A 20,697-nucleotide genomic window follows, 5' to 3' on the forward strand; every position below is an offset into this window, starting at 1 on the left:
ATGGTCTGAACTCTTAGGGAATCTGCTAGTTGTTAACGGCCGAATCATATTGGCGAATTGTCGAGTCCCTTTTGTCTGATTCGATGAAGAGATCGATTTCCGGTTCAATGTTCGCGTCTCTACGAGCTGCAAACTTCCTGTAGTCCACAAAGTCAGAGTTTTGGCTATCCTTGAGCAATCTGACACAGTGAGTTTGGATTACTTGAGTCAGTTTGGGGAACGGAATCCGGAAGGGACGGAGTTTCAACTCGAGGAGAAGAGGAAACCAACTGTTCTTGGCCAGTGAGGTGGTACTAAAACCACTGCCCCCCCGGAAGGAGCGTAGTTTGTGTAAAAGTCTCATTAGAAGATTCACTGGGGGAAATAGGTAAACCTTCTTCTGATGGTTCCTGAGTATCCACCGGAATGAAATTATGTCTAGAGACCATTCTGACTTCAGTGGTTTCGTCCTGGCTAGTGAGTCCGCTCTCACATTCTGGACTCCCGCAAGGTGAGTTACTGACAGGATCCAGTTCTTTTCTGTTGGCCAGGCGAAGATGGAGACCAGGATCCGATTCAGGTTGGGTGACTTGGATCCTCCCCTGTTGACGCAGTGTACTATGTCTGTGCTGTCTGACACTACTCTGATGTGGCTCGACCTCGGAGGAAAGAGTCTCTTCAGGGTCAAGAACACTGCCATGGCTTTGAGAACATTGATATGGGTCTGTTTCATGGCGGGTGACCAAGACCCCTGAAACATCTGATGTTCGGAGTAATCCCCCCATCCACTTAGAGGCGCGGCTGTATGGAATGTCTCTTGTGGAGGTGCGAATTGTAGAGGAACCGATTTGGAGAGGTTCTTCGGTTCGGACCATGGGCGTAGTCTCATTTTCAAGACAGAGGGGATCTTCGAGACCTTGTCTCTTAAAGGTACTGTAGCTCTCTTTCTCCAAACTCGATTGATTTCTTTGAATTTTTGTTATTGAAGTGAATTGGAGAAGGCCGATGATACTTTCTAAGGTTCCACTGGACATCTGTTTGTGTTTGAGAAAATTCTTGATCTTGGAAGCTATTCCTCTTACCTTTTTGGAAGGGAGAGACAACGTGTGCTTCGAAAGGTCCCACTGAATGGCTAACCATTCTAAGTGGCCTGATGGTTGCAGGCGAGACTTTTGGAGATTGACCCGAAATCACAGGTTGTCGAGAAATCGAAGTATTTCCTTCATAGCTCTGTTGCCTTCTATGGCCGACCGGGCCCAAATGAGCCAACTGTCCAGATAAGCAATGATCTGTATCTCTTGGTTCCTGAGTTGTTCTAACACTGTCTCTCCCAGTTTCGTGAATATCCTGGGATCAATGTTGAGGCCGAAAGGCATGTCTTGAACGCAAAAGCTTTCCTGCCTAGGCGGAAACCCAGATAAGAAGAGAAGTTTCGAGCTATAGGCACATGATAATAGTCGTCGGTAAGATCGACAAAGGTGGTGACGGCCCCACGGGGAAGTAAGGTCCGTACCTGAAAGATAGTCAACATCCGGAACTTGTCGCAGAGAATGTAAGTTTAGCTTTGACAAGTCCCGGTCCACTCTCAATGCCGACAAGCCTTTTTTCGGAATTGTGAACAGGCGGCCTTGGAACTTCGGTGATCGGTCCCGTTTGATTGCTTTCTTCTTGAGTAACTGTGGTGTACTCTTTCAGGATGGGAGTGGATTTCTGGGAGAGGGTCACTGGTGGAGGAGGAGGACCTTGTGGCCATTTCCACCTCAAACCATTAGAGATTATGCTATGAGCCCACGGACCGAAGGTCCAATGGTCTTGAAAGTGGTAAAGTCTCTCCCCTACCGGGACCACCTCGTTGTGAGGGAGTGAACCTAGGTCCTTTCCTTCCCTGAGCCCCCTTTTTTCTAGGTCCGCCTCGATGGCGGAACTGTCTTCTACTCCTGTATCTTCCTCTCTGGTGTCCACGAAAGGAACCTGAGGGTTCAGAGCTAGGGCTGTAGGCAGGCGAGGGCATCCAAACGGGGTTGGGCTGTGTACCTGGGGAATCAGTGAGGTAGCCCACCTGATGAGGGGGGATCCGGATGCATAGTCGTCGAATCAGAGGAAGACTGTGATGACGAGTGGGTAACCGACTATTGATGGCAGTGACCCCGGTTCGTTTTGTAGAGGGCAACTCTCTGCTTCTTCTTGAAGAAAGCTTGCTTTTGGTCTTCGACCTTCTTTCTGGCAGTGAGGCCCCGCCTTTCCTGCAATTTTGGGTTGCTCTCGTATCATCTTGTAGAACCTTGTTCACCTCCTCCTGAGGGAAGAGGGTTTTACCCCATCAGGAGGAAACTATCAGCCTGCTCGATTCCTGTCTGATAGAGGCCTCAGACAGAACGTATTTCCTACAACCAACCCGATCAGACCACCAAACGTGTAGGTCGAATTGGAAGGGCAGAGATTAGTTCTTCATGAATATCCGAAACAAAGTCTCAGTGGGATAAATCGAGGCTAGGGTCTCCCCGAGGTGGGGTCCGGCTCTTTAAGAGCCGGCATGGCCGAACCTTCTTTGTCAGCTTGAATAGTAAGACCTGTCCATTTATCCGTAATAGGCAAGGCAACAATGAGAGCAGTTGTAGATATGGCGTATTCCCCATTGTGTGGGGTGAGCTTGGAATTAGCGTACCCCCCAGACCGACAACATCCTGGTCCAGACAAATCGGGCCTGCCCTTTAGGAAATAATACCGTTACCTTCGGTACCTTGTCTAACCTAACCAAGGCATGCTCTTTCAATTGAACGAATCCGTTGAATGGGAATTCTAGTCCCTGAGAGTAAATTCTAGGTCCTCCAGAGGGCAGACGTCTATGCCATCCAGAGTTATGGTACCATCTATATATGGAACATGTAAGGCAAATTTCTATGTGTTGTTTTTATCGAAGGAGGTTACTTCGATACGCCTGGGGCTGTAGGGGGAGTCATCCGAGATCCTGAACGGATCCGACTCACCGCCATATCTTTGAGCTCCGTCATAGACCCTTGGCTTGCCCTAGAATGTGTTGTATCTGCTCTTTAACTCTACCCCTGGCTTTTAGCAGTCACGGTTTTATGCAAGGTAATATGAACATCAGGATCCTTTGAGGGTCCTAGGTCGGTGACGTAGGTAATTGCAAAGCTGAAGGCTCAAAACTCATCACCACCTACCTGCCTGTCCATGGGGTCGATGTCCAACCCTAGAGAGGACACTCCGAGGAGATAGGGTCCTCTAGATGGAGCATTCCTTCCAAACCTTGATACCCAAGGGCGGAGAGCCGCTCTTGTAGGCCGGAGAGATTCATCATCATCCTAAAAGAAGTGAGGGGATTAGTGATGAAGGAGAAGACCGTTCTCCTCAATAAGCAATGCATACATAAATCCGGATCAAATTAAATCATCGCCAAAGGATACCAAAAAGAAACATATTAGAACCAACTTACATCATGGGTCAGGAGTAGGGAGGACAGCTCGTAGCAGAGCGTGCATGACTCCAGGAACCATACCATGTAGGCGGACCTTCTGTAAAAGAAAGGAGACATAAGTCTGGATGTTCCTTGAAACTCTGGTTAGTGATCCTATTCACAGGCTGGGATCAACCGTATAACTATAACTAGTAACAATGTCTATATCTATGCATATATTTAATTATAAATATGGATAAATATCCATACAACATCGTGTTCAAATAGAAATAAATTTCTACTCAGTACTTGGGACCGAACGCTAGCCCCTTCTAATGAAAAGCCAGGTCGAAACCAACCATGCCATGAGAGGCTATCTACTGTTCCTTGAGACTCTGGTCAGTGAACAGATTAATCAATAGAATACTAATATCCAGTAACCACGTAACATGTAACTATAAACCTCATCGGTAAAATAATGTTAACCCCGGTTCTGAACGTCTGAGACGGGGGTGGCCAACCTATGGCGCATGCGCCAACAGTGGCGCATTGCATGATTACAAGTGGCGCACTATACCCTAAAGATAGTAAATTGAATGACTTTTCTTTAAAATTGCTAATTATGTTCACATATTTTCATTTGGACTTTCAAGAATAGCTAATGAATATTATCAACGCAAATTCAGTGTCATTAAAGTAAGTACAGTTTACTTTGTATTCATGTTAAATCCTTTCCTTTACAGCTAAAACAAAAGATTGGCCACCCGTGGTCTGAGTGATCTCTGTTGCCACCGGAGATCTGGTGACAAAGGTCCGTCATAGTGAAAACGTGAACATCAGAAGAAAGCTAATATTAACCTCAATGCTGAACGTCTGTGTGATATCCGGTTAAGCCGGAGATTCGATGAAAAAGGACCGTAATAACGAAATTGTGATTATTCATGAAAAAGGGTTCGTACCCTGGTTCTGATCGTCTGATTGATTTCTGTTTGTACCGGAGATCCGGTGTCAAAGATCCGTCATCGTGAAATCGTGACCCTCAGCGGTACGATAATATTAACCTCAATGCTGAACGTCTGTGTTATCTCCAGTGAAGCCGGAGATTCGATGAAAAAGGACCGTAATAATGTAATTGTGATCAATCATGACAAAGGTTCGTGAGCAAAAGGCCTCAGCCGGAGTCTGAGTGCCGGATTTCACCGTTGCACTCCAAATATCTGACTAGTTCTCACCCAATGAGTATCCATTATAGCGGAGTATAACTCAAGGCGGAGCTAAGGGTGTCGGCATAAAGCGATCCCAAATAATGACTCATACACTAACGTAACCCATTAATAGTGCTAGCTCTATTAACAGTAACCACATCAATAAAACGTGAATATCATTAAACGTAATTTCATCAACCCGGAGAATAAGAGGAGGCAGGAATAACTCGTGATCGTATAAAACGGAAAACGGGAAATCCACCTCCTCTACTTGAGCTTAATAAAGAAAACGAGAGAAGGGGTATCTCGTAACTGTAGTAACAGAAAACGAGCACTCTATGCTCACGCTCTCAAGGTTACATAATACAGAACCAAAACCACACAATAACATGATAAGAATAATGATAAAATTATAATAACCAAGAACGAAGAATAACGGCAACGTAACAAATAAACATAAAGATATATGTAGTCTAAAACGAGCACCTTCCTGAGGCGTGTACATAACTATAACAAAGACTAGATCGATATTCTTCGTCCAAATTGGACTTGCTAGCAAATAAATACCATAGTAAAAACCAATAATAAATAATGATAATAAAAATGGTCATAAATCGTAAGTGATATAACCTAGATGACAGAGTACCAGATGGGCAATATCAACTTGAAAAACTACCGAATCGAACAAAACCAAAATGGCTGCCGTCACCGAGGACGGCCAAGCCTCTTCCAAAATTAAAATCCACATTACTGGAAAGAGAACAAATGCCCGGAACTGAAAAAACTGTCAAAACAAACTATGGTACTTAACATTGGTAAAGGTGAAGTAGCAGCGTCAGTCATGTTGAATTAACGACAATCACTTGCAAAAACTCCGAGCACAAAAAAATTACGACTTTGCGGGCAAGTCCAAAACAGAAGGACGACCTGGAGAGCGCGAGTAGTAGGTGTCGGTGGGGTAGTCCAACTGTATTCTCTAGGGCCTGTCACGGCCCTTCCCTTTGATGAAGGGATTATCTAAATGGAAGACAGCCTGTGAATATGACAAATTCGAAGATAATTTGTATTTTTCCTAACCATACAAACCTTAGCTATTTACAAAGGGTATTACTTTTAGCGCAGCTGAAATGACGAGCCAATAGTTTTTAACGAGGGTTAATTACCCCCGCGCTAGTTAGCGGGGGGGTGGGGAAGGGTAGCTTGCTACCCCTCCCCCCTCCTCACACCGGTGACTTGCTTCACTTCACTTAGAGGTAGGACTTGACTTGGGGGTCAGGGATGGCGGGCACATATGTGTAAATAGCTAAGGTTTGTATGGTTAGGAAAAATACAAATTATCTTCGAATTTGTCATTTGTTCCGTAACCGAAATACAAACCACGCTATTTACAAAGGGTGACTTACCTCTTAGGAAGGGTGGAAAGTCCCCAGCCTTACTGACTTCGGCTTGCCCGGGGGCTCGATCCCTCAGTGAGCAGCACTAGAGAGAGGGAGCCCCTGTACCTCACAGGTTCCTAGCATCGCTAGGAACGAGTGGCCTACATAAGCAGTGTGAGGAGGAGAGTATGACTCGTCCTATGAAGTTGACCTTGAGACCTTCAGATAGGAATTCTAAGATAGGACGTTCCCCATACCACCTCGTCAGGGTATGGGAGACGCAACAGTATTAAGCTTAATACTAGGAGCACAAAGAAGCATGGGTTACCTGCAGAGGTCGAGGTCAGCTATGCGAGGACCAGGATGCTGCTTCCCCAAGAGAGGGGAGAATGAAGAAAGAAGTAAGGGTCAGACATACTCTTTCATTCACGCAGACTAAGACCGGGTAACAACGCCGTCAACCTACTGCTACTTGTCCAAAAAGGAGCCTGAGGTTAGACCAGCTGTTGTGCAGCCACCACAGGGCCGATAGAGAACGTATCGAGGCTCCTGTGGGTCACGTCTTGCAGGTAGTGGGCTGTGAAGGTCGTTTGACGCTTCCAGACCCCAGCTTGAAGTACCTGCGTCACAGAGAAGTTTCTCTTGAAGGCCAGGGATGTAGCAATACCCCTGACATCGTAGGCCCGAGGGCGACGTGACGGAGGAGGGTCAGGATTCAGGGCATGGTGGATAACCCTTTGAATCCAAGCTGAGATGGTGTTCCTGGTGACCCTCCTCTTTGTCCTGCCTGTGCTCACAAACAAAGCTCGCACATGAGGACGGACTGCAGCCGTTCTCTTCAAGTAGTACCTCAGACACCTCACTGGGCATAGTAGCAGCTGGTCTGGGTCGTTTGTTACAGAACGGAGACTCGCGATCCTGAAAGAGTCGAACCGAGGATCCGGCACTTCAGGATTCTGAGTCTTGGCCACAAACTCAGGGACGAACCTGAACGTTACCTCCCCCCATCCCCTTGAATGGGCGATGTCGTACGAGAGACCATGAAGTTCACTAACTCGCTTGGCCGAGGCCAAGGCGAGTAGGAAAGCCGTCTTCCAAGACAGGTGGCGATCGGAGGCCTGGCGTAATGGCTCGAAGGGAGGTCTCTTGAGAGACCTGAGGACTCGCACCACGTTCCAAGGAGGGGGTCTCACTTCCGACTGGGGGCAGGTAAGCTCATAGCTACGTATGAGTAAAGAGAGTTCTAGCGACGAAGAAATATCCACGCCCTTCAATCTGAAGGCCAAGCTTAAGGCTGAGCGATAGCCTTTCACCGCCGAGACAGAAAGGCGCATTTCTTCTCGCAGATACACGAGGAAGTCCGCTATTGCTGGAATAGTGGCATCGAGTGGAGAGATACCCCTTCCACGACACTAACCACAAAAGACTCTCCACTTCGCTTGGTAGACTCCCTCAGAGGACCTTCGCAGGTGCTGAGACATTCTCTCCGCAACCTGTTGCGAAAAGCCTCTCTCCGCAACCTGTTGCGAAAAGCCTCTCTCCGCGAGGAGACGCTGGATAGTCTCCAGGCGTGAAGCCGAAGCGAGGCTACGGCCCTGTGAGGGACACCGGAGTGGGGTTGTCTGAAAAGCTCGTGTCGTGGAGGAAGCTCCCTTGGGAGTTCCGTCAGGAGTTGCAGAAGGTCCGGAAACCATTCCGCGTGATGCCATAGCGGAGCTACTAGAGTCATGGAACAGTTGACCGATAGTCTGGTCCTGTTGAGCACCCTTCTCATCAGACAGAATGGTGGGAAGGCGTACACGTCGATGTTGTCCCACCGTTGCTGGAAAGCATCTTGCCAGAGTGCCTTGGGGTCCGGGACTGGTGAGCAGTACAGGGGCAGCTTGAAGTTCAAGGCTGTCGCGAACAAGTCCACCGTCGGGGAACCCCACAAAGTCAGGACTTTGTTGGCTATCTGAGGATCCAAAGACCTCTCGGTACTCACTATCTGCGAAGCCCTGCTCAGACTGTCGGCGAGCACATTCCTCTTGCCAGGAATGAAGCGAGCTGATAGTGTTATCGAGTGGGTTTCGGTCCACCTCAGAGTCTCTACTGCAAGATGGGATAGCTGTTGCGAAAAAGTGCCTCCCTGCTTGTTGATATAAGCCACTACCGTGGTGTTGTCACTCATCACCACCACGGAGTGACCCGCCAGGGACCGTTGGAACTGTTGAAGAGCCAGAAAGACGGCCTTTAATTCTAGCAGGTTGATGTGTAAGCACTTTTCTGATTCTGACCAAAGGCCTGAGGCCCTCTGGTTCAGAACGTGCGCCCCCCACCCTTCTTTTGACGCGTCCGAAAACATAGTCAATTCCGGGGGGAGGACGAGAAGACTCACTCCCTTCCGCAGGTTCTCGTCGGCCAGCCACCACCGCAAGTCCGTCTGTTCCAGAGACCCCATTGGGATCAGAATGTCCGGGGAATCGGATCCTTGATTCCACCGGGACTTGAGCCGCCATTGAAGGGATTTCATCCTGAGGCGGCTGTTTGGAACCAGACGGGCCAGGGAGGATAGGTGGCCTAAGAGACGCAACCACGATTGGGCGGGGAGTTCTTTTCGCCTGAGGAAAGGCTCCGCCACCCTCCTCAGCCTTGCTATCCGGTCGTCTGATGGAAAGGCTTTGTGGAGATTGGTGTCTATTAGCATGCCTAGATAAACCAGTCGTTAGGACGGCTGCAGAGAGGACTTCTCGAGGTTTACCACGATCCCCAGATCCTGGCAAAGATCCAGAAGCCTGTCTCGGTGCCGAAAAAGGGTCGACTCCGAGTCTGCTAGGATCAGCCAATCGTCTAGGTAACGAAGGAGACGAAGGCCGTTCCTGTGCGCCCAAGATGAAATCAGGGTGAACACTCTGGTGAACACCTGAGGAGCTGTGGAGAGACCGAAACACAGCACCTTGAACTGGTAGATCTTGTTGTCTAGGCAGAATCTCAGGTACTTCCTGGAAGACGGATGGATTGGGTTCTGGAAGTACGCGTCCTTTAGATCCAGTGTACACATGAAGTCTTGTGGTCTCACCGCAAGTCTGACCGTGTCTGCTGTCTCCATGCTGAACCAGGTTTGTTTGACAAACCTGTTCAGAGCTGAGAGATCGATGACGGGTCTCCAGCCTCCAGTAGCCTTCTTTACAAGAAAGAGTCGAATGAAGAAGCCTGGGGAGCCGTCCACGACCTCCTGGAGAGCACCCTTCTCGAACATGGTCTCAACTTCGGCCTGAAGGGCCAGCCCCTTTGCCGATCCCATGGCATAGGAGCTCAACGACACTGGATTCGCTGTCAGGGGAGGTTGAGATGACGTGAACGGGACGCGATAACCTTGGCCGATCACTGAGACCGTCCAAGCATCGGCCCCGTGTTGCTGCCACCTGCGGACGCAACGCTGAAGGCATCCCCCCACAGGTGGACACGCAGGGGGACTGCCACCCCTAGGGCTTGCAGCCGCGGCCGCCACCCCTAGGAGTCTTGCCTCCCCTGGAGGACTTACCGCCCCTCTTGACCTTGGCTGGAAAGGGCTGGGGCTTAGACACCTCTTTCTTAGCTGCCGGTGCCTGTTTGGGAGCCTTACGAGGCTGTTGTTGTGGCGGGGCTGGAGGCTTATAGGGCCGAGTTGTAAGGGCCCTGTGGAGGAGGGAGTCCGTGCTGGATTTCCTCCACCTCTCAGCCGTTCGCTCCAAGTCTTGAGGCTCAAACAGGCTCTCCCCCAGAAGGGAAGCATGTCGGAGCCTACACACATCTACGGCGGGGACCTTCGGATGGAATCTCTCGGACACAGCATCGCGACGCTTCAACACCGAGTTGGCCCACAGGGTGGTAACCTGGTGCGCCAAAAACTCGATGGAGCGGGTGCCCGAGAGCAAGAAGGTCTCTAGGGCCTTCCTATTGGTCTCCTTGGACAAGTCCTCCGATCGCAATAGGATGCCCAGAGATCCTAGCCAGAAGTCCAGCCACGAAGTGGCCTGCATGGCACACTTAGCGACCTTCTCGTGGTTAAGGATCTCTGCCGCCGAGAACGACACCTGCCGGGCAGAGAGTTTCTCCAGGGGAACTCCCTTCGCCAGCTCCTCCACAGAGTGATGGAGAGGAAGAGCGAGGTTGTGCTCACCCAGGATCTCGAAATACCTCCTCTGCTGAAGGCGAGGAGGAGGGATAAGCTTGTTCCCGGCAGTGGAACGACTGGAGGAGGCAAGAAGTGCGAGCTGAGCGTTGGCCCTAGCTCTGGCACTCTTCAGCCCCCGAGAACAGGGCAGAGCTGCACTGGTCTTAGGGGCCTTCCGAACGTCAAACACTTCATCCAGAATCGTGTCTTTGCCTTCACGGGGGGCGATGACTGGATCCGTAAGTCTGTTAAGTGTCCTTATCAGGCTTAGGACCTGTCAGAAGGCATGTTCGGACTCTTGCTGTTCTCCTCCCTGCGGGCTGGCAGCTAAGTCTCCTGCCCCAGGAATCTCTTCCTGGGGTGATACGTGGACATTCCCCTGGGTAGTCGTGGGTTCATGACGAATCCTTGCAGAGGATTTAGGGACGGTCTTGGAATCCTTGGGTTCCCTCCTGGGAGGGATACAGGATCCCAACAACGAGGTTCGAGGGGCCCCTTCCTCACGAGACTATTCTCCTGCCTGAAGCGAAGTCTCCCCCCCTGGTGCCGAGGGGAAGACTACCGCCCCACTGGACTCACCTGAGGACGGAAAGGCCTCGTCCACGGGAGAAGGAGAGAGTACTCGTGCAGGAGAAGGGACCTTCGAGACCGACCTCTTGGGAACCAACTTCGCCCTAGGGAAGTCACCACGAAGTCCACTCCTCTCTTTCTCTTCAGCGTTGGAGAGACAGCCGCTGGTTTGTTACCCTGGCCGGCGAGTGCTGGTTTGTTACCCTGGCCGGCGAGTGCTGGTTTCATAACCCTCACTAACGCCCGTGCCAGCGGACTAAACCAAGTCTGCTGCTCCAAGGACACAGAGTCCGAAATCCTCACTAAAGAAAAAGGGATCGGGCGATCCTTTGGAGTGGACACGACGGTACCTGCCTGAAAAGAAGGTGGGGAAGAATGCTGCACTGACCTGTCTTCGTCCTGCACTACCAACCTGTGCTTGGATGGAGGTGATCCCGAGTGCCGTCTAGGAGCACGCGTCCCTACTGCTACCACCGGCTGTGGAATTCGCCGCGAACGATGGTCGCGCGAGGGCGAATGGTCGCGCGGGCGAGCGGTCGCGCGGGCGAGCGGTCGCGCGGGCGAGCGGTCGCGCGGGCGAGCGGTCGCGCGGGCGAGCGGTCGCGCGGGCGAGCGGGGTCGCGGGCGCGGGCGCGCAGGCGAGCGATCGCGCGGGCGCGCAGGCGAGCGATCGCGCGGGCGCGCAGGCGAGCGGTCGCGCGGGCACGCAGGCGAGCGGTCGCGCGGTCGCGCGGGGGAGCGGTCGCGCGATCGCGCGGGCGCGCAGGCGAGCGATCGCGCAGGCGAGCGATCGCGCAGGCGAGCGATCGCGCAGGCGAGCGATCGCGCAAGCGAGCGTTCGCGCGGGCGATCGCGCGGGCGGCGGGCGATCGCGCGGGCGGCGGGCGATCGCGCGGACAGCGGGCGATCGCGCGGGCGAGCGATCGCGTGGGCGCGCGGGCGAGCGATCGCGCGGGCGAGCGGGCGAGCGATCGCGCGGGCGCGCAGGCGAGCGGGCGCGCAGGCGAGCGGGCGCGCGGGCGCGCGGGCGAGCGAGCGGGCGCGCGGGGCGCGCAGGCGAGCGGGCGCGCAGGCGAGCGGGCGCGCAGGCGAGCGGGCGCGCAGGCGAGCAGGCGAGCGGGCGCGCAGGCGAGCAGGCGAGCGGGCGCGCAGGCGAGCAGGCGAGCGGGCGCGCAGGCGAGCGATCGCGCGGGCGCGCAGGCGAGCGATCGCGCGGGCGCGCAGGCGAGCGATCGCGCGGGCGCGCGGGCGCGCAGGCGAGCGATCGCGCAGGCGAGCGATCGCGCGGGCGCGCAGGCGAGCGATCGCGCGGGCGCGCAGGCGAGCGATCGCGCGGGCGCGCAGGCGAGTGGGCGCGAGGGTGGGCAGGTAAATGAACACGTGTCCGAGGCGACGAACGCAAGCGTTGGCGCGACGGCGAGGGATCGTGCTGCCGCGTAGGTGAGGAAGCATGCGCAGGTGAATGACCGCGTAATGGTAAGCGATGGCGAGCAGCATGCGCAGGTGAATGATCGCGTGATAGGGTGCGATGGTGATCAGCATCCGCAGGAGGGCGATCGTTCAGGGTTGTGCGATGAGGAGCAGCATGCGTAAGCGGGCGATCGTTCAGGGTCGTGCGATGGCGAGCAGCATGCGCAGGTGAATGATCGCGTGATGGGGTGCGATGGTGATCAGCATCCGCAGGAGGGCGATCGTTCAGGGTTGGGCGATGAGGAGCAGCATGCGTAAGCGGGCGATCGTGCAGGGTCGTGCGATGGCGAGCAGCATGCGCAGGAGGGCGATCGTGCAATGGCGAGCGGCATGTGCAGGCGGGCGATCGCGCGATGGCGAGCTAGAAGCTGGCGAACCATGTTCCTTCAGGAGCGTTGGCGAACGTCGGCGCGCTAGTTGTCGCTGTTGAATAGGCGATACTAAGATCGCCTGTGCACGCTGGCAAGCAGGTGAACGCTGGTGAGGAGGTAATCGCTAGCGCGTAGGTGATCGCTGGCGAGCAGAAGGTCGATGCGTATCCTGTGAGAGGACAGGTGGTGCGGCGCGTTCACGAGCAGGAACGGGAAGATCGCTGGCGCGTTGGCGAACATGTGTTTCTGACACACGCGCAGCACGATGTTGCGTAGCCGCAGGACCAGGCAGATGGTGAGCAGGGAGTTCAGCAGGAACTAAAGGGTGGTCAGAGACCACAGGGCGATGGTCCTCAAATGAGCGCTGACGCTCGGAAGAGAGCTGACGAGCAGGAGAGCGCTGGCGAGGGGGGCGAACATCAGGAGAGAGCCGACGAGCAGGTGAGCGTCGGCGAGCAGGAGAGTCTTGGCGAGCAGGAGATCGTCGACGAGCAGGAGATCGCTGGCGAGCAGGAGATCGCTGGCGAACAAGTGAGCGCTGGCGAGCAGGAGAGCGCTGGCGAGCAGGAGAGCGCTGGCGAGCAGGAGAGCGCTTGTGCGCTAGCACTGCTCGCGTAAGGGAAGAATCCCTTAGCCCCGAAGGGACCGTTGCCCGTCGGGTGACGAGTTCTCCAGAAGGCGAAGATCCGGCAGGAGATGGTGAGCGGTCTGCAGAGAAGTTCAAGGAGGGCGGAGCAGTAGGTTGAGGCTGACGAGGAGAGTCCCCCCCGGAGGACGAAGACCCAAAAAGGCGTCTCTTAATCCCCCTGTAAGGGGAAGGGAGGCCCTTGTGGCGTAGAGGGCGGTGAGCCTTACGGCGGAGATCGTCGGGACCATCGGTCCTCCGAAGGGGAGTCTCTGTCAAAACACTTCCCTCAGAAGGAAGCTGAGCAGCAGTCGAGACCGAAGGACTCACTTCCCCCTTCGAAGGATGTACAGAAGGAGGAGGAGAGCCTTGAGCACCATCACCAGCAACAGCACCTGCGGCGGAAGGCCCAGCCACGTAGGTGGCCTCTGTCACCACGACGTCGACAATAGACAGAGGGTCTACCTCTGCTACCACCGGCGACTGCTTAACAGCGGCCCCCAACGAGACAAGGTCAATAAGAGCGACCCTGGAGGGCAAGCCCTTAAGCCCCAGGGACGACCAAATCTGTAAAAGATCATCACTGGATAAGGCATTATCAATAACCTCCCCCGGAGGAGGAGGGGGGGGAACCGCCTCGCTATGGGAGGCGACGCCCTCTCCCCCCACCAAAGGTAGGGAAACAGAACAAGGGCCTGCGCTCCCACTCGGACGACTCTCCTTAGGAGGCGGCCGAGGGGGAGCTTCGGAGGAGGTTTGGGCGGCGGAAGAAGAGTCCCGAGAACCTTCCTCCTTCAAGGCTAACCTCGGAGGAGAACGGTCTCTCTTGGACTTCTTCTTACACCGACGGCCAAACCTCTCCCACTGGGAGGCAGACCACTCCCTGCACTCACGGCACATGTTATCCTGGTCACACCGTCGGCCCCGACATTGAGGGCAGAGGGTGTGTGGATCCGTATTAACGTCCGACATGAAAGTCCCACAAGGACGGCCGGCAACTCCAGGGCATGTACGCATAGTAAAGAAAAAAACTGAAGGTCAACTTCCAACCAACACACACGCTGAAAAGAAAAAGCAGAAAATTAAAGGCTGTCACGAAGGCGATGAGCAGACACGTCTGATCACCGCCGAGCCAAAAGTGAAGTGAAGCAAGTCACCGGTGTGTGGAGGGGGGAGGGGTAGCAAGCTACCCTTCCCCACCCCCCGCTAACTAGCGCGGGGGTAATTAACCCTCGTTAAAAACTATTGGCTCGTCATTTCAGCTGCGCTAAAAGTAATACCCTTTGTAAATAGCGTGGTTTGTATTTCGGTTACGGAACAAAGTGGTTTTCACAAACCCTTGTTAAATACACGACACCCACAAGGTGATCGCGCGAGGGTAGTAACCTCTGCATTCCATGCTTTTATCTTTCTCTAGTATATTTGGAAGATTTATATTAGAAAAGTGTAAAGAAGGACCCTTTTCACCGGCCGTCACAGATCGACCCTGAAAAGAAGAATTAACCTAAGAATTATAGTCTAATAGGATATTAATTACTAAACAACTTCTAACAACTTTCAAAATTAAAAAAAAAAAAAAGATGGACTCTATATTGTTTACAAAGCTTCTAGAAGGCTAAATTCACTGGCTATACCACCACTTGCACTTACTGCACCGCCTCTACACGTTTAAAACTCTTCCAGAAGGCTGAAAAAAAAAAAAAAAGTTCCGTGGAGGTGAAACCATTCTACTAATTCCCTTTCTTCCATCATCACCTTCACAAAGTGTTTCAAGTCGGAAGATCTCACCTGTGAATGAACAAGAAGTAATCTACATTGCTATTTCAGTTCAAAACATTCCACTTTTGCCCCGTAGTTAATTTCTTTTTATGGAAACTGTTTTTGCCCATACAGTATTCCACTGTTTTCTGGAAGCGGTTTTTGCCCTGTAGTCCATTTCTTTTCTGGAAACTGTTTTTGCCCATACAGCATTCCATTTTTTTCAGAAAGCAGTTTTTGCCCTGTAGTCCATTTCTTTTCTGGAAACTGGTTTTACTCTGTATTCCTTTTTTCTGGAAGCGGTTTTTGCCACGTACCCAGTAGTCAATTTCTTTTCTGAAAGACGTTGTCAGTAGAGGACAACCACAAGCCGTCCAAAAAGCTCTCATGCAAAAGGGTATCTGGAAAAAAAATATTTCCATTTAAGAATGACTATTCCTACTTGAAGTATGGAAACCTTAAAATTTTAAATCTAATAAGGTAATTTCTGACCAGAATCTCACTGTACTAAAACATTTCTTTTGCCACACATCAAAGTTTTAAAAATTACATTTACTTTGGAAATACGATTAGTTTTGGATTTGAACAATTTAGTTTAATAATTCTAACCAGAAAAAAAAATAAACTTTTCCTAGTAATGAAAATTTGGAAATAAAATGTTTACAGATTTTTTTTTAGCATTTTAAACAAAAACAACAGTACAGTACTGTACTCTAAATCAAAAAAAGAAAAAAATCCATAACACTTACAAAATCATACTGTATTATTTCACATCTCAAGTTCCAGTCTGAGAAGTATAGTTTCTACATCCTAGTATGCACTGTCATTCAGAGCAAATCAAGAGAACATCCAGTTTCATATATCAGTGGGTTTTTTGTCCAAGGGAAATCTCTGGGTTCCAAACCATGGTATCCAAGGAAAGCAGCCTGAAATTATAGACAATTATAACAAACTATAAATGGCATAAATTGTTCAACTTTCATCATGAAACTTCAGAAAAAGACATTCCATAGGAGCTAATATAAACAGTTTAAAGATTTAAAGGCTAATCATGAATGGCAGAGGCAAGGGACAGCCTAAAACTGACCATATACAGTACCTGTACTGTATACATATGATCAGTGCTCAAACCACTCTCCATCCAAGCTAAGACAAGGAAGGGCCAGGCAATGTCTACCAAAGGCTCAGCAGGTGGGCATATAGGCTCCCCAAAATAAATTAGCTCACAAGGATGGTGAGGTTGCAGCTACTAAAGGAACTAACGAGTTTGAGCGGGACTCGAACCCTAGTCTGGCGATCACCAGTCAGGGACGTTACCAAATAGGCCACCTTACATAAGACAATTAATCTTCATATAGATTGTGTCTTAAAAAAGTTGTCTTATCTTTTCCATATAATCGGTTTTCCCTTCAGTTATCCAGTATTACTACTTAATATCCCACAAAAACTTTGTGTACTTTTTAAATACACTGATGATGTCCTAACATCACAAAATGCACATAAATAATGTTACCATTACTCCTCATCATCTTTCCATAAACCTTGAGAACTTTAGAGACAGAACACAATTTTTATCACTGGTATTCTTTACTTAAAACCCTCTTAGGCATTATCCTAAGATGTAGACAACCTCAAATCACTGCAGGATAAGTTGCTATCACTCAATGAACAAATTACAGGATATCACAGGTACCAACCCATGACCACCAGACAACATTTTTTAGCACCCTACAACCAATGCAAGACACTCCAAAATCCAACCATTGTTCTCTAGTCTTGGATAGTGCCATAGCCTCTGTACCATGGTCTTCCACTATGTTGGGTTACAGTTCTCTTGCTTGATGGTACACTCAAGCACACTACTTATCCTTTCCTCACTGGGCTATTTTTCTTGTTGGAGCCCTTTGGCTTATAGCATCCCATTTTTCCAACTAGGATTGTAGCTTGGCTAGTAATAATAATAATTGCAATGGCTCATAAGGAGATCCACTCAGTTACCCAAGCACTACATCCACATTCCAAGAAATTGCTTTCACCCTTGGTGGTCTTTCAAATATGAATAACTTAATAACCTCAGTTCAGATTCTAACGCCACGTGCTGCACCACTAAGTAAAGATCATCAAGATCACAGTACAAAGTCGTAATTTACAGCAACTAAATATTTGAGAAAATTGGTAACATGGTCCTCACTTCAAAAGGGATTTTGACGAAGGAAAAATCTATTTCTGGGAAGAGGCCTGTGACGCCCGGTGAAAAGGGTCCTTCTCACACTTTTCTAATATAAATCTTCCAAATATACTAGAGAAAGATAAAAGCATGGAATGCAGAGGTTACAACCCTCGCGCGAACACCTTGTATGTGTCGTGTATTTAGCAAGGGCGTGTGAAACCACTATTCACAGGCTGTCTTCCATTTAGATAATCCCTTCATCAATGGGGAGGGCCATGACAGGCCCTAGAGAACACAGTTGGACTACCCCCACCGACACCTACCACGCGCGCTCTCTAGGACATCCTTCTGTTTTGGACTTGCCAGCTAAGTCGGTAGAGTTTCGATCAGTGTTTTTTCACAAGTGTTTGTCGTTAATTCAACATGACTGACGTTGCTACTTCACCTTTACCAATGTTAAGTACCATAGTTTGTTTTGACAGTTTATTGCAGTACCGGGCATTTGTTCTGTTTCCAGTATTGTGGATTTTAGTTTTGGAAGCGATTGGCCTGCCTCGGCATCGGCAGCCATTTTGGGCTTCAAATCAGATTTAAAACATATCAGACAACCAACCTGCCACACATTGTCCTTGATATGCTTATCAATCAGGCAAGCATTAAGTCTGCTGTGAACACCGAGACAACACATAACATTCATGGGGGTCAAATACTATTTCTTCAAAAACGTAAATACAAAAAACCTATGCTAGTAATAAAATTGCTCATATAGAAAACAATGTTATTTTATGATGTAAGTTGCATAACGTAAATCTACTTACTTGACTTTGAAGACTGTTATCAGACTTCACGTAAAGTGGGAGCTTGTTACACAATCTTGGGGCTGCATATTTGAAGTCTCTACACCCCAGAATCAAGGTAAATATTGGCTCCTGCAAAAAGAAAAATATATTCAAACACCTGCAACCATCAAGAATAACAGAGAATAAATGTTCAAACACCTCAAATAGTCAGGAACAACAAAGGCAAGAGCAGCAATAAGACAAAACAAAAACAAAGGTCTGAATAGGCAAAGCACCTTACGTAGAAGTAGTACTGTACTACGAAGGGCATTATGACTGTGTTTTAAGGTTTTAAAGGCGGCTAGCAAGCAGGACAATACCTAGATCATATATCATATACGATCGGTGCCCAGGCCCTCTCTCAACTAAAGCTAGGACCAGGGAAGGCCAGGTAATGCTGCTGATGACTCAAAAAGTAGACCTATAGGCTGCCCAAAATGCCCCATCCTTAACTCACAAGGATGGTAAGGTTGCAGACACTAAAGGAGCTAACGAGCTTGAGCATGAATCGAACCCCCGTTTGGTGATCACCAGGCAAAGACATTTCCAATAAGGCCACAATAAGTAGTCTAAAAGGCTATTCTAATAACTTGGGAGTGGACCCTTTTTTAGGCAAATTTCATTAAAGATAATAGGTGCCTGAATAGCATTAATTTTGCAGTTGAACTTCTTATTACTCGTATTTTACAGCGTTCTACCAGTAATTGAGCTAGCTTTCTGAGTTGCTTATGGCAATTTAGAGCTGAATTTGGGTAATTAATAATTGTAATTAAGTACAGTGCACCAGTTAAGAGTGGAGATTTTAAGATGTGAATATTACAAAATTACAAAAAGTAAAGTTTTTTCTTAAGACCTGTTTTTTTTTTTACCAGAAATCACAGAGCTACATCTTATCATACTATAGTACAAGTAAAAGAATGGGAACTATAAGACTGCAGTGGATATTACTAGAATTGAAAAAATATTAGGTATAGTTTAATTTTCATTAAATCTGTTTTTGACAAGAAATTACACAGCTGCATGTAACCACATCTCGTTGTCACTGAACTTGATGAAGGGACTGTTTATCACAGAGCGCCTTCTCCTGCCTAACCTGTCTCAAGGTTTTATAAATCAAACGGGCAATAACACACCACTGGCAGTGAGTGAACATTAAGCCTTTTAGAAAGAAACCTATAACCTTCAGTTGAACTGCACAGTAATTGTTCAGTGGCTATCTTCCTCTTGGTAAGGGTAGAAGAGACTCTTTAGCTATGGTAAGTGGTTATAAGCAGTTCTTCTAAGAGAAGGACACTGCAAAATCAAACCATTGTTTTCTAGTCTTGGGTAGTGCCATAGCCTCTGTACCATGGTCTTCCATTGTCTTGGGTTAGAGTTCTCTTGCTTGAGGGTACACTCGGGCAAACCATTGTTCTCTATTCTTGGGTAGTACCATAGACTCTGTACCATACTCTTCCATTGTCTTGGGTTAGAGTTCTCTTGCTTGAGGGTACACTTGGGCACGCTATTACATCTTATTTCTGTTCTTGTTTTATTGAAAGTTTTTATAGTTTATATATGAAAGATCTATTTTAATGTTGTTACTGTTCTTAAAATATTTTACTTTAATTGTTCATTAATTCTCTGGTTGTTTATTTATTTCCTAGGTTCCCTTTGTCCCTGGACTATTTTTTCCCTATTGGAGCGGGTGGGCTTATAGCATCTTTCTTGTCCAACTAGGGTTGTAGCTTAGCTAATAATAATAAAAATAATAATAATAATAATAATAAAATACTGTTGTTGTTATTATTAGCAGTAGTAGTACTATTATCAATTGCTAAGCTACAACCCTAGTTGGAAACGCAGAATGCTATTAGCCCAGTGGCTCCAACACCGAAAATAGCCCAGTGAGGAAAGGAAACAAAGAAAATAGCCTAGTGAGGAAAGGAAATAAGGAAAATAGAATATTTTAAGAACAGTACCAACACCAACATAAATATTTCCTATAAAAACTATAAAAACTTTAACAAAACAAGAGGAAGTGAAATAAGCTAGAATAGTGTGCCCGAGTGTGCCCTCAAGCAAGAGAATTCTAACCCAAGATAATGGAAGACCATGGTACAGAGGCTATGGCACTACCCAAGAATTGAGAACAATGGTTTGATTTTGGGAGTGTCCTTAATGGGTAATCCCTTGAGAAGAAAATTTTAGTAATCTGTGTTGTCATGTGTAAGATGACAGAGAAGTATACATATAAAGAATAGGCCAGCCTATTGGGCGTATACGTAGACTAAGGGGAAAATGAACAGTAACCGGAAAGGATCCAATGTAGCAGTGTCTGGCCAGTCAAAGGATCCCATAACTATCTAGCGGTAGTATCTCAACGGGTGGATGGTGCCCTGGCCAACGTACTACCTATAATTGCCGCATTCTTAGCTTACCCTAAGACTGAATCTTTATATTATCGTATTTCAGATCAAAATAAACTTATAAAGATACCTAGTTGGGTTCCTCTAATCGAGACTAGCTTAAGGTAAGAATTCTATATTATTTCATTCAATAACTCCCTCCTTCCAATAACTGATAACTGGCACTACCTAATAACTTCCTAACTTCAATGACCGTATAAAATAATATATATTCTTACCATTTAATCAACAAAATTAGATAATATTTACGAAGTGTGTACACAACAAAGTCCGCGGGAGTCCGTGACGTCATCTACAGCAGACGACACAACTTCCCAAGTATTTTTTTTTATTAAAAACAAATGCAATCTATTGTAAACACTAATTGGGGAATAAG

General features: G+C 48.8%; 1 long non-coding RNA gene across 1 annotated transcript; it reads right to left on the reverse strand.

The window, feature by feature from the left end:
- Positions 1–14,871: 14,871 nt before the first annotated feature.
- LOC137622743 (uncharacterized) lies at positions 14,872–20,616 on the reverse strand. Its single transcript, XR_011040463.1, has 4 exons — positions 20,540–20,616; positions 17,893–18,003; positions 15,654–15,830; positions 14,872–15,305 (listed from the first exon to the last, which is right to left on the reverse strand). It is a non-coding gene; the product is annotated as an uncharacterized lncRNA (long non-coding RNA).
- Between the last annotated feature and the right edge of the window lie 81 nt (positions 20,617–20,697).

Source organism: Palaemon carinicauda, chromosome 2 (assembly GCF_036898095.1).
Source record: "Palaemon carinicauda isolate YSFRI2023 chromosome 2, ASM3689809v2, whole genome shotgun sequence".
Taxonomy (NCBI): domain Eukaryota; kingdom Metazoa; phylum Arthropoda; class Malacostraca; order Decapoda; family Palaemonidae; genus Palaemon; species Palaemon carinicauda.